The 13520-nt window shown below is 45.4% G+C and overlaps 1 protein-coding gene across 14 annotated transcripts in view; it reads left to right on the plus strand.

The window, feature by feature from the left end:
* The window catches only part of adgrb2 (adhesion G protein-coupled receptor B2), a 201803-nt gene that overhangs the window by 33053 nt on the left and 155230 nt on the right, over nt 1–13520 (plus strand). For 13 of the 14 annotated variants that reach the window (XM_076011343.1, XM_076011341.1, XM_076011347.1 and 10 more), the window contains exon 2: nt 9417–9515. The exons of the other annotated variant lie outside the window; for it this stretch is intronic. The gene's annotated coding sequence lies outside the window, so the exon portion shown is untranslated. The remainder of the gene's footprint in view (nt 1–9416; nt 9516–13520) is intronic. 14 annotated transcript variants of the gene reach the window in all.

The following is a 13520-nucleotide window of genomic DNA, read 5'->3' on the forward strand; positions in this document are numbered from 1 at the left end:
TAATTCCAACATATAAATGTAATGTAACCAATATAATAACACAATATGCTATGGTGCATTGATGTTAAATATCTGATTCCAACAGGCATCAGGTCTGCAATATTGCCTTGCTAATCTGCTGATATTTATTTTTTTATATTATTAATCAGTATTCCACTGAAGAAACTGAAAAACTCAAGATTTTTGGTCTCAGCAGTGGACTGCTGATTAATAATGGGAAGGTTTTATGGAGGAAGCTAAAAACAGACACGAATAAAATCTGATGCTCCTGCTGATGCATCTGAAGGAAGCAGAAATGTGAAATGGACTAGATGGTTTCAGGGGGTGGAATGGAACACCTTACAGTGTAGAAGTCATCAGTAGAATATCAGCGGCCAATTTGATGGGAATGGTGCGTTTTTAGGCGACATGATTTTAATCAGGTCGGTGTTTAATCTGATTACTTCAAGCCCGAGTGGCCGCACCTACTGTCACTCTGAACATTTCCCAGAGTTTTCCCAGAAGTCTGTATTGCTCCGAGGCACATGACACCATCTGGACTTTCTCCTGCCAGCTCCCCTTGTCCCAAGTCCAGATAAGGCGCAATGACACAGTTGTAACACTGGCAGGACATGCAGGACAGATTCAATATCTTTTATTTGCAGCAAAGAACATATTCAGTCTGGGTCGCTTTTGAGGATAAAAATATGACATCGCCACATCAACAAGCTCCTGTTTCCAAAATCATGCGTGACTGAGTTCTGAACACAGTTGTCGGCAATCAACCACAATAACAGGCCAACAACAATAGAACAAAAAAACAAAAAAACAAGGCTAGCGAATGAAATCAAATTAACCCTTTAATTAGCTCTTGTTTAATGCTGAAATTTTAACCAACCTTTCAATCTGATGAATCAAGTGAGCGCCTGTCGCCGCTTCAGTACCCTGCCTCACGAGTGGAAACAGGTGGAGGCGGAATTAGCATAGTACTCTGCTTACCTGCCGGAGGTGGCTCATTAATTTGGTGATAAATGTTATGAACCGACGTCTAGACGCCCAACCATGCACTCAACAGTCTGAGAGATGCTGTAGTTTGTGTTGTGTGGATAGTTGGTGAACCTGAGATGAATACAGACTTGTTTATCATTGCCATTGTTGCCATGATGGCAGGGTCGCTAGCTGGAACTGGAACTACTTCATTGTCGGGCGTAATCTTGAGGTCTTTGATCATGTTTTCCATACATATCACTTATCGGTCTTGATCACTGAGCAGTTACTCATGTGTTTTATTTTACATGGGTGTTAGCCATCCTTTTGGAGATATTTTCCCAGCAGAAGGCAGAGCCGCCTGTGAGCCTGGCTCGTCAAGAGCTGAAATTGGACGGAAGCGGAGGTGGGGAAGTGGGAAGTCGAGCTCTATATTCCGCCGTCTCCCAGTGGCCAGCCCTTCCGCCGCCGCCGCTGCTTCTGCCACTTATTAAAAGCCACACCGACACAAACGGCCTCTTCCTCCCACCGCCGCTCAGAGGTAAAGCCGAGGCGGGGGAAGAAAGGCGAGGGCAGAGTGGAGTTGACTGGTTAGCGTTCTGAGAGCATTTTCCCGCGGACAGATCCCACCAAGCACCGGACCCCCCCCCCCAAAAAAAAGGAGCCGAGATGAAAAGTGGGCGGGGAAGTGGGAGCAAATGTGAGGGACTGGGACACGAAAGACCCGGAGTGAAAGAAAGCGGCTTAGAGGGACAAGATGTTAAACTGCGGTGGGCCGTAGGCGCGTTTGACTCCTTTGTCTGTAAAAGGGATGAAGTATTTTAACTTAACTTGAACACAGCAGGAAAAATGGATGTTGGGTTTCTTGTTATGTACAAAACTGATATCAAGTGGCCCTGGAACCAGACTTGGACAGACTTCTCTTATGATAATAGCCCTTGATTATGTCACAAAGGGAGCTGACACGCAAACTGAAAGTGCAAACTTTAGTGCAGCTCATAGGAAGTTGTTTGAAAGGGGGATTTTTCTGTAAAATTTCAAAAGCAAATTATTTCTGCATGGAAACTTGCTACGAGACAATTGGTAGCCTAATGAGCGGAAGGTGGAAGGTCCAATCAGTTCCCGCAGTAAAGCAAAAGCGTGAATTTTGGCCAGAGGCTATAAACAGAGGGCTAAATATACTGGTAATCGAAGGAACTCTCAACTCTAAAATCTGTGAAATGATGTCCCATTTTAAAAGGCAGAGCGAGGCTGAAAGAGCAGGAAGGGAGGCTGAGCTACCAGAGCGAGCGGTTCAGAGGGGGGAGGAGAAGGAATGGAGAGGAGGATGGGGGCGAGGGGGAGACAAAAGGGCGGGAAGAGAGCCGGGGGCCTTATCAGCATTCACTCTTTCCACAGTGGATTGAAAATTGTCCTTCTCTGCCCTGCTGCGTCCGCTATCGGACCTAGCTCCGGGGCGGGGGCTGGATGTTCAGCGACAGCCATAAATCTGCGCGGAGAGTGCGAGCGACCTGCAAGACTGTCGCTGAGATGTGTAAAAACTTTGCACGGGGGAAACAAAATGGAAACAAACAGTCGTAAATCAGGAGGTGGAGGATCCAGCCAACGCTCCTTTTCCCACATTGTAAAAAAGTCGCTTTGGCGACAATTAAGCGCAGGCGACTTTGCTTGATTTTTTTTTTTGTCTTTTCCCCGAGTTGCGTTGTTTTTTTTGTTTTAGTGTGGGAGCCCGGGCCGCGTGGTATAGATTAGCCGGCGCTGACTCATTACTGAAGAGCCCTCCGCCTGATGAATCCTCCTCAGCCGGGACGGCGCTTTAATTGGGTTGTTCTCCTTTTTCCTCCCGATAAGGGTGCCTTGATCAAGATCACTCTCCTTCCCTTCCCATCTCTTCCTCCCGCTTCATCTCCGTTCCACCTCCCTCTGATTCCACTTCATCTCAACTTCATGTCCCGCCCCTCTGTCTCGTCTCGTGCCAGTTGGCTACCTTCAGGCCTTCGGTTCCGTGAACACAAGACTCTTCTTCCCCTCCTGCTTTGCAGCCCCTCTAATTTATTTTCTCGCCGTGTGCTGCGTGTGAAATGGAATGAATTAGAAATCGTGGGGCAGGAAATGAAAGGCCGATTGGAGGATGGGATGAGGGATGGTGGGGGGAGTTGTGGAGGGTCGGATACATCAATGGCTTGCTTTTAATTCGGACAACTCTCCCGCTCACCCCTTGCGCACCTTTTTTTTCCCCTTCTCCCAGCTAATAAAGCCCAATTGGCTTGAAAGCCGCTGACCTGTCCGACCTCGTCTGTTTTAATTTCCCCATCAGAAGAGCCACAAAGAGCGACAAAGGCCCGGCGCCACCGCTCCCTCCGATCCAAACGTCCTCCTTCCACCGCTGAGTTTTACCTCTTCCCTTTTTCTAGCCTTCCTCTCTGTTTTGCCTCAGGTGCGGCAAGTCACGGAGGACCTCCTGTTATCTTCCGTACAGATTTTCAGTTTTTTGTTTTTTTACCCCGAAAGAGTGTCTTTGTGTTTTTTTGTGTTTTTTTTCCTTTTTATCATTATCTCTGACTCGCCTAATATGTGTTTATCAAGTCCGCTCCCTTCTGTACCTGACTCCGTTTGAAGGAGCCGCGACTAACTGAGTCGTTGCCGGGGTGGGAACGCTTTTATTTTGAAGGTTTTGATGCCCGGAACCCCTGCGGTTTTCCTTCGCTGTGCAAAGGAAAAAAGAATAAAGAAAAACGTTTGGTTTGGGGCCTTTTCTTTTAATATTCCTAAAGTGCCGGGCAGTGTTGGGGCGCACCTGTCACCCGACCCATCCTCTCTCACCTCACAACTTTTGCCCATGAATTATAAATCCCGCATTTCGCTCTTTTTCATCCCTCGCTGGCCGCCGAGTGAGGCCGGCTGTCCGTGCATGCGCACACTGGGCTTCCTCTGGGTTATTCATATATACAGCTCTCGATCCATTGCTTATTTGCATTCCCTTTGTTCTCACTCTTCTCCACTCCTCTCCCCCTGTGCCTGCTCGGTGCCTCTTTCTTGGCATCACCTCCGAAGAGTGACACGGCGGTGGAAAACTTTTTAGGCCGGACGTGACAAAAATCCTCAAATGAAGTATGAATGACCTGCTGTCACCGCTTCCCTTTGCTTTTTCCGAACGGGCCATTATTTGGAATGCCACAACCTTTTTTTTCTCCCCTTCTTCTTCCTTTTCTTCCCTCTAAGCGAATGTTTGTGCTGCCTATGTTTGTATTCAGCCCCAGTGTCTGCCAGTGCACCAGTGGCCCCTCTGGGAGTATTTACACATTAAGTCTGAGTCTGTGATTATTTTGACTTGCGAGATGCGGAACACTCAGAAGAGCCCAGGCGCTGATATAATTGCCAATTAAATTAAGGACGCGCGCACACGCACACACCTCCGGTGAGTGTGCACAGTCTCCTCCACAGTGCGCCACGCACACGTGCCAGCTGCCTCCCTGAAGTAATATATTTCCAAAATTGGTATAAAATAATCTAAGTGTGTTGTGAGCAGATTATTTTTTCCCTCTGTCACAGCCGGAGCTCCTCTGCAACACATTTTTCACAATCAACAGCTAATCGCGAGCCAGAGACTGTTTCTCTTGGCAGTACCGTGCGCTGACGTCTTATGTTTACCTGATTTGGGGGGGGGGGGGTATTTTCTTGTTGTTGTTGATTTTATTTTACTGTTTGACTTGGGATAGCGAATCATGCCAATGCTGCCTTGTTCCCAGTCATATTTTTTGTTTGTTTTTCAGTGACAAATATTGTTTTGGAAAGTATTAACATTTAAAAGAAAGTCTGATGAAAATGTACAATTTGAATTTGAATCAGGTTAAATGTAAAATTAGATGTTTACAATAAGCCCTATCGCTAAAAGTCTAAAACTGCATAGTTTTTCATTACCGCTGGTTGAAGGATGTGAAATCTAGTGGAAAATCAGAATACAGGGATTAACGTTTACATTGTTTGCACTACACTTCCTTGCCATTGGGTGTCGCCAAATCTTACACCCTGGAGCTTTAAATAAATTGTGTGTGGATACGACGAGAACTTTTTAAGTGAGTGAGTTGCAATCAAAAAGCCTGAGCTCTGCTGCTATGTGATAAAATAAAATTTCTCCAAGCAATCACAATCAAGGAAAAGTTTGAAAAACAGCCTAAGTCTGTTCGACCTCGTCCTCTCCTGAGCGACAAAACAGGAAGAGAGCATTAGTATGTGAATCAAGCTTCCTCTCAACTCTGTAAATTACACTCGGCCGCTCTGCCCATTACCGGCAGCCCAATGGAGGCAGGGTTTGTTTAGCTCTGCTCCAATGGGAGGCAATGTTGTTTGAAGGCCTGCCATTTCAATCAGCCTTGTTGTTCTGTTGTAGCTGCCTTTCGGGGCGGGTGGTGGAGGTGTGTGTGGGGGGGCGGGGGGGACCTGGCGGAGGCTCCAAACCGGTGGGACACATGTGGTTCATCATGCCTGTAATTGGATTTGATTTTGCGTCGGCCGCTTTTTTTTTTTTTTTTCCCTCCTTCCTCCCGACCTTTAATTAAGGGACTCTGCCGCGGAACAACACTGCTAGTGCTGGCGGAAGGAAAAGCTGCGGCGGCGACGTCGACCGAAAGTGAGAAAAAAGAATGACACAGAGCCCGAAGTGAGGTTGCACGGCGATTATCAATTTGCGAGGGAGAAAGCAGGCAGAGTTAATTAGTGTAGGTATTTGTCATTTTACAATTAGTTGGAGTCTCTCTCCAGGGAGGGGATGCAGCTGCATACGGGTTTTGAGTTTTATTTTTTTTATTTTTGGAGCTCTCGCGCTTTTATCTCCCCGCAGCTCAGCGGTGAGACTAATGCGTGGCTGGGGAGACGGGAAGGGGAGGGGTGACACAGGCGCAACGCAGCATCGATTACAACACAGCCTTCCTCCCAGAGGGAACCATGGTCGGGCCATTTGTTTGACAGCGAAAGAGTGGGCGAAGTCTATTAGCGTGCTGCCTTCATGGACTGATGACAGGCTGTTGCAGTGTGACAGAGGCTGAGCCCGTCGGGAGCCGAGCCCCCTTTCCGACCCCCCCCCTCCTGGTGGCTGAGGGACGAGGCTAATGTCCATCTAAGGCCCCCCCGGGTGCTCCGAAGGTCAGGTTTTATGGCCCCCCCGCCACATTCCCCTGAAACAAGTGCGAGGCGGGGTCGCTCATGGGTCGCCCCTTCGCTGCGTTACGGGGAGAATAATGGAGGTTTCCTGGTGACACCGGCGTGGGCGGTATTCAGTCGCTGCAAAATAACGGTTCATTTCCAGTTCAAATCCAGAAAGAGTGGGTTGCATGGAGCGTTAAACACATGCGCAAACAAAAAATAGCTCCGGGTAATCCGTGGCAATGTCAGGAAATTGGATTAATTGTATAATCGGAACAGTGAGCTTTACGTAAAACTGACCTAGTAGTCACCTTGACTTGCCAAAAAACTAGTTAGAATCTGCTCACCATGTCCAATATCCTGTTGAATATATTTAATTGTACTTGATCAAGTGCCCAAACACATAAGCGAGATTAAAAATGAGCATCATCCTGCTGGAATCTTAATCAAACAACAAGAGGCATCATCCCTTTAAAATGCCCAGTGTAGTTTCTAATTATGTCCCATTGTCTGGCAGTCGTTCCGGGCCGTCGCTCTCCTCCTTTGAGCCAGAGCTCCAGTTAGCAGCGCTTTTACTTTTTTTTCTTGCCAAAAAGAGAGAAAAAAAGACAAAAACAAATGCAACCCTCATGCTGGCCCCGCCTCACCCCGCACTGTCATCCTGCTCGCCGCGCTTGACGGGCAGCGCTGCACCCACAGCTTTTCAACACAATTTAAATCTGCCGAAGAGCGACCGCCGCAACTGGATTATGTAAGATGAACCATTTTATTATTATTTGTTATTGTTTTTTGGTGGTGTCAGGAGATTTATGAGGCTTTACTGGAGGGGAGCAGGGGTTTGGTGAGGGGTAAAGGAGGACACAGGCTGGTGGAAATGAAATCTCAATTTTTATATAGATATTTTGGTTCAGAGAGCCGTGTCTGTCTGTCTGTTGATCTGACTGTCTGTCTGTTGGTCTGGTTCAGAAGTGAGAAGAGTCGCCGTTTGCAGCTCCTCTTGCTGCGGTTCCACATCAGCGTCGCGACGGCAACAAGATGAAAGTGACCCCTTGATGTCCAAACTCGGTTTGAGGAAAAAAAGAAAAGAAACATTTTTGTCTCTGGGATGCAATTTTAGGTGTCCCGTACAGTAAATACAGTAATTTACATTTTCTTCCGTATCAAGCGGATTGAGCTGGTGGGGGCCTATGGGGCGTCGGGGGTTGGTAGCGGGAAGGGGGACGGTGCTGTTTTGGGTGACAGAGTAAACTGCTGTGCGGTTAACACGGTCTGGGCGGAAGGACAATTTCCTCCTATAAAAGATTGCAGGGTGAGTTGATATCGCAGGGATTGACGACGATAAACGTGCGCTGTGGGTGGGCGGCGACAGGCAAACTGTCCGGAGATGCAATATATATATATATATACATATACATATATACATATATATATGTGTATATATATATATATATATATATATATATATATATATATATATATATATATATATATATATATATATATATACATACATATATATACATATATATATATATATATATATATATATATATATATATATATATACGTATTTTAACCTCCATAGTGAAGTAGAGTTACAGTTCCCATCAGCCCCATCGTAATACCCGCCGCCGTCCTTCAGGCCCCACTCAACTCACTTCCATAAATCTCCAGCAAGTGGGCCAGAAGAGCTGAGTGACACAGTTTCTGGAACCGTTAATGCTCACGCAGGTTTTTATCTTTGACATCTGTTGGAAGTAATTCTGGCTTCCCCCTCCGTGTCAAGAAATGAGAAATTGAGTGACAAGTTGACAAATAACCAACACTGTGTCAGTGTGCACACCAGCACACACCAACACTTGTTTTCACATTTTTCGCTGTTTCAAGTGCAATATGGTTTAGTTTGATATTGTCGTAGCTCCACTGCCAGGTGTGAAACAACACAAATGGTAATTTTCTTGCATTATCCATAAATGAGTTTAACAATATTGAGTAAAGAAGTCGTTGTTTGTGTTCATTTATCTTCTGTGTGCAGAGAGTTGCTCCAAACTTTGAGGCCGGTCTGGTCTGATCAGCACTTCTTGAACAATACACTTCTTCTCATTCAGTCCTGAGGCAGACAATGAAAAGACAGATGTGCGCACTCCTCTTTATTCTGTGCACCTCCGGTCAAGTGCTGACTCAGGACAAGCCAGAGAGTACAAGGAGATGACGGCAGTGGCTTGTTTGGCTCTCAATTTCGTTAGAGAGCCAGGCTATCCCTCAAGTCGCCATCTTTTTTTCATTTTTTTTCCATTGGAATGTATCTGTGGAAAATGATTCTAATCGAATGGCCGCATTCTCACCTATCCCATGTCTGCTCTGCCACGGATCCAGATTAGAAGTTAAGTGGAGAGAAAACAAACATTCTCCTCCTCTGACTGCTTCGCAGCCCCCGTGTCTGCTCATTGATCGGCGGCTGGATTAGCTACCTGCTCTTACCAGCTTCTGGTATCGACGGCCTGCCTCTTCCACTGCCTGGAGAAGCCTCCAAGCCAGTGAGGAAAACACACTCGACTGAGGGGTGAGGGTATTGACGCTGACCTGGCAACCATTGATAGCCTTTCCTACCTGTTGCCTGAAGACGGTCTCTCCCGGCTGACCCAGCTAGCTGTTTGATGGAGAGCAGAGCGTGTTTAGCTTCAGGCCTTGAAACTGCAATGCGTTGGCCTTTATTCAATCACACATCAATGTAGTTGAATGTATTACTTTGTGGAAGGAGTGCGGTCTTCACATCGCATTTAATATTGCCGTCCTGTTGCACATCCATAATTAGCAGGTGGATTCCGAGAAAGCTTCATAAGTGGTTATAATTTGATTTTTTTTCCATCTGTGTGTGTGTGTGTATGTGTGTGTGTGGGTGTGTTTGTGTGTGCAAGAGAGATAGGTAATAAACACGACTCTCATGTCTCACTGAGTATGACTCTTGCGGCAATGTGTGTGTTGAATTCAATGTGTCAAATCCATTTCTGATTACACACCGCTGGGGGTCAGTCCGAGCTGTTTTCTGGCGAAGGCGGGGTTACAACCTGGGAAAGTCACTAGATCATCGCAGGGCATGACATTTGCACCCACAACCTTCTTGCTGTTAGGCAACATACGTATGTAACCACCATGTCTTCAAATATTTTACTCTTTTGCTGCAGAATTTTCTGAAAAGCATACCAAGATGGTCTCTTCAAGGAGTTCCTCAAGGATGTATTTTTGGTCCATTTTTGGTGCTAGCCAAGTGAACTAAAATATGCTTTTTGTTTGTTTGTTTAATCCAGAAAATGACCCATTGAGATCAAGATCTCTTACAAGGGGGCGATCTGGCCAGGGAAGCAGCGGCTACGGGTCACATGCGGGCATTTAATCCCAGTTGAAGAGTGAGTAAAATTCATCCCCAGTGTGCGGTCTCTCGTGTCTTTAGCTGGTTATATATCCCCACTCCAACATACGCACACACGCAAAACTTCCATGTTTACATGTTGACACATTTCTATTTTTGTCTATTTTGTATGATGTATATCAGTCACCATCATAAATAAGCCTCATGAGGCTCTTCCTTCCAGTTATTCGAGCGCGGCACATGAAACAGCCCATGTACTCGCTCCCTCAGGGGCCTCTGACAATCATTCCATCATGCATATGTGTGTGTGTGTGTGTGTGTGTGCATGCGTGCATGTGTGTGTGCTATCAGCTCCTCCTGATCAGGGTTGTGTTTATGTGCTCCGTCGAGCCTCTAAAACCAGGCTCCCTGGATTTTGCCGGCCCCTCTCTGTCTGTCTGCTGCTCCAGATAAAGTGTTGGCCTGGAGCGTTGAGGGCAGCCCACGTCGGCCCTCTCCCCCATTAAATCCGCCCTCTCACCCCTCTCAAGCCCCCGCCTGCTCCCCCACCGTTGCCTCCCGTCTCCCTCTTCACAAAACCTGCGCCCATCAACGCGCCACACTCGAACCACACTGCATCCCCCGTTTTTTCCACATTTTCAGATTTTTTTTCCCCATCCTTCTTTCATCCTGCCGCCCCGCCGTCGGATTTTTAATTCTGCATTCCGTCCAAGCAGCCAAATCGATTCTGCGTCTGCCCCACTTTCCTCTTTTCCTCCAATGCGGCTTAATCCGTCTCCCTCCCACTCTCCCGGTTTCCTTCCCCTCATTGGTAGTTTGGTGTTGTTTACCTCCAAATGGTGGCCCCTTCACTTCCTTGGACACTTTCTCCGTCGGAGACTGACTTGGCACGTTGAGGCGGCTCCCTGTTTTCGTGGACTGCCGCGGTGGGCACCCAGCCCTCCGTTGTACAGATATGTATCTGGATGGGGCTCCATGATTTTCAATTTTGTGTTTAATTCACTTCTCTTGAAGACAAGGTTTTTCTGTTTTTTTTTATTGGCCACTGCAAAAACTGCAAATCACAATTGCCAGTACAAGCCAACTGACAGCTGATCATGCCAATATGTCTTTTGTTCATTTCATAAAATCCTAATAAATAATAAATTCAGTAAGAGTTCTAACACATTAGAAACAAAAATTGATTGCTCAGCATAAATTAACTTTTATCAAATCAATGTAGTAAATAAAAGTAGCAGCAAGTTAACAGCATGTAAACAAAAACTTATTTTATTATTAAATGTACTATTTAAAGTCAACCTCATAAGTACGGCCACTGGCTGACGCTCATGTCAAAATGCTGCAGTATAATCTATTTTAAATTTGCCATTCAAAACAATAATTAGATTTTAAATAAATGAACCACACATAATGCAACATTCTGTTCATTATGTTGAATTGCGACCAACGTTATATAAACAAATTTCAAATTAGTTTTGCTGTAACCAAAAAAAATGTATTTTTTTCTTTCTCTCACACAAAGTTTAGTTTAAATCATCCAGGGAGCAGATGTTGTAGAATAAAGTCCATGTTGGATTTTGCAACGTCTCTCCTACATTCGTCTCTTACTTGCATTTCTGACATTTTGAAAGTTGCTGGAGTTTAAACTTAATGGACCCATAGACGACAACATCGTGAAATGCCTGAGTTTTGAAGAAAAGCAGACGAAACCATCTGGACAGGATGAAATTCAAAGACAATGCGTCAACATCCACCGTTTACTTAAGGGACAAAATGTCTTCGACAATGTTTCAGATTGGAGTTGACACAGTGTGGTTTCTGTGCTGTGTGTGCGTGTCTGTTTGTTCCCACTATGGTTGCTTTTTCTCTCTCCCACGTTCAGAAAACTAAACCACTGAATGTATTTTTTGAACTGCACCACAAATATCAACCTTTTAAAACTGATGTTTGCTCTCCAAGATGTGCAGAACAGCCTAGAGAAGCACAGTAATTAACATCCTGGAGATGAAAAGCATTATGGGTACCGGTTCATTAATCCCAGCAGCTCGCATTCTTACTTTACGGATTCAGGCTGCATCCGTGCTCCTCTCTGACTCCTGGGTGAACTCAGCTCTGGAAGACTGACACCGAGGTCGGGGGGAACCAAACATGGCGGCAGAACTCTTCAGCCTCGTCTGAGATGTGTGTGTGCTTCTTCACTCTAAAACATAGCACTTTAGAGTGAATTTGGACAAAGTCCGAGCTTATTCTTGCCGTCAATTCGAACCAGGCAGCAACACGTGGCGGCACGTCGTGGGTGCGTTTGCTGTGATCCGCAAACCGCGTCCACCCAGTCACATTGTGATTGTCTTCTGCCACCGTCATTAACATTTGCATTTCGATAGCCCCCCCCCCCCAACCTCCCTCCCCGCTTGATTGAACGCCAACAGCAGGATAAGTGCTTTGGCACAGCAATTTCCTTTTTGCTCCACAACAAACATCCATACTTATTGATGTTTCCCTTCATCAGACACAAGGCTTAAACGTTGGCCGGCGCTTTCATTTCCCAATGTAGGAAAATATTGTATCAATGCTCCCCTCACCGACTTCCATATCTTATCTCATCCTTTTTTGTTTGTCCCTTCAGTCCGTTTTGTTTCCTTTTATTATCAGGCTTTTCATCAACTGGCCTTTTAGTTTTCTTTAAACCACAGCTTGGGGGAAGTCAATGACCATCTGTCCGTCTGACCCTCAAATCGACCCCGGACATGTTAACAAGGTTTGGACACGTCTGTTCCGAGCGAGATTAATCAGTAAGCAGCCAAAAAAAAATTGAGACAACATGATTTATCACATGACTGCAGTCTTCATCTGGAAGATCTTCACCGCTCATCTGTCTTGACAGGAACACTTTTGAATCTGTTTCCCTTTAGTTATGAGGGAACAGGGAATTATTTCCTGCGAGCTGTCTACATAAACCCTCAGAGAAGAAATATGCTGCTGCTATGGAGGCTGGTGGTGTTGCAGTGGTGACTGTTTTTTAAAAGAAATGATTGTGTTTTTTTGCGTTTGTCATACAAAAAAATAACAAAACTTCGAATTGGCTGCTTGGAGCTGACTTACTCAAGTTGTTTGTCCAATCACTTTCAAGTTTTTCCCAATTCCTGAAGCCTTTTGTATGCGTTCTTTACCAGACTAGGATAAATCCAAAGCGTTCACAGGGATTCTTCCACAAGGTGCAACACACTTAGACTTGAAAAAAAGAATCTTTTCTTTTTCTGCACAACAGCTTTTTCTTTCCCTGCTACTTTTCTCTGTGTTGATAAATGAGTGGGCAAATGGGAAAGCGTTAGCATGTCTACACGCTCACAAACATTCCATGTGTTGTCATAAATACAGCGTTGTCTGCACAAGAACGCTCGCACAACAACAACAACCCTTCGGTGTTGATTTTTGGAGGCCTGATCTTCCCGAATCCTCATCTCGTTGACTCCAGCGTTGTGTTTCGCCTTCATCTGCCCGTTTTACATATGCTTTTTCTTTTTCTCTCTCTCTCTCTTTTGCCGCATGCAAAATTTTTAAAGAAACTTGAAATGACGGCGACAGGTGGCGCCCACAAGTTTCACTTTGCAGGAAATGGAGTCACCTTTCAGAACCGCTGAAAGGAGCAGGGGCAGTTGTCATTAATGGCTGTGTGTATGTGTGTTTTGCTTGTGTGTGCTAGAGAGAGAGAGAGGAAAATGGTTTATTTTAATATTTCTTTTTTGTTTTTCTTTATTCTATTTTCTTTATCATATTTATATTTATTTCTACAAGCTACACAATGGAATGAGGCCTCTTATTTTTCCGATAATCGTTTCATTAAAAAAAAGAAAAAAGTCAACATTCTCCGTCTTTGATCTGAAGTTCCACCTTCTTTACATCCCCTCTGGCTTTTGTTTGCCCTTAGCGCACCTTCTGGCACAAAACAGGTGGCAGATGAGAAAACACAAGCAATGACAGGTGAGGAATAATGAAGGATGAGGCACGCAAGCTTGCCAAAGGATCTTTGGATCTTTTTTTT

This window comes from Nelusetta ayraudi, unplaced genomic scaffold, assembly GCF_046127955.1.
Source record: "Nelusetta ayraudi isolate G7.1 ecotype Tasmania unplaced genomic scaffold, CSIRO-AGI_Nayr_v1 ptg000135l, whole genome shotgun sequence".
In the NCBI taxonomy this organism is placed as follows: Eukaryota; Metazoa; Chordata; class Actinopteri; order Tetraodontiformes; family Monacanthidae; genus Nelusetta; species Nelusetta ayraudi.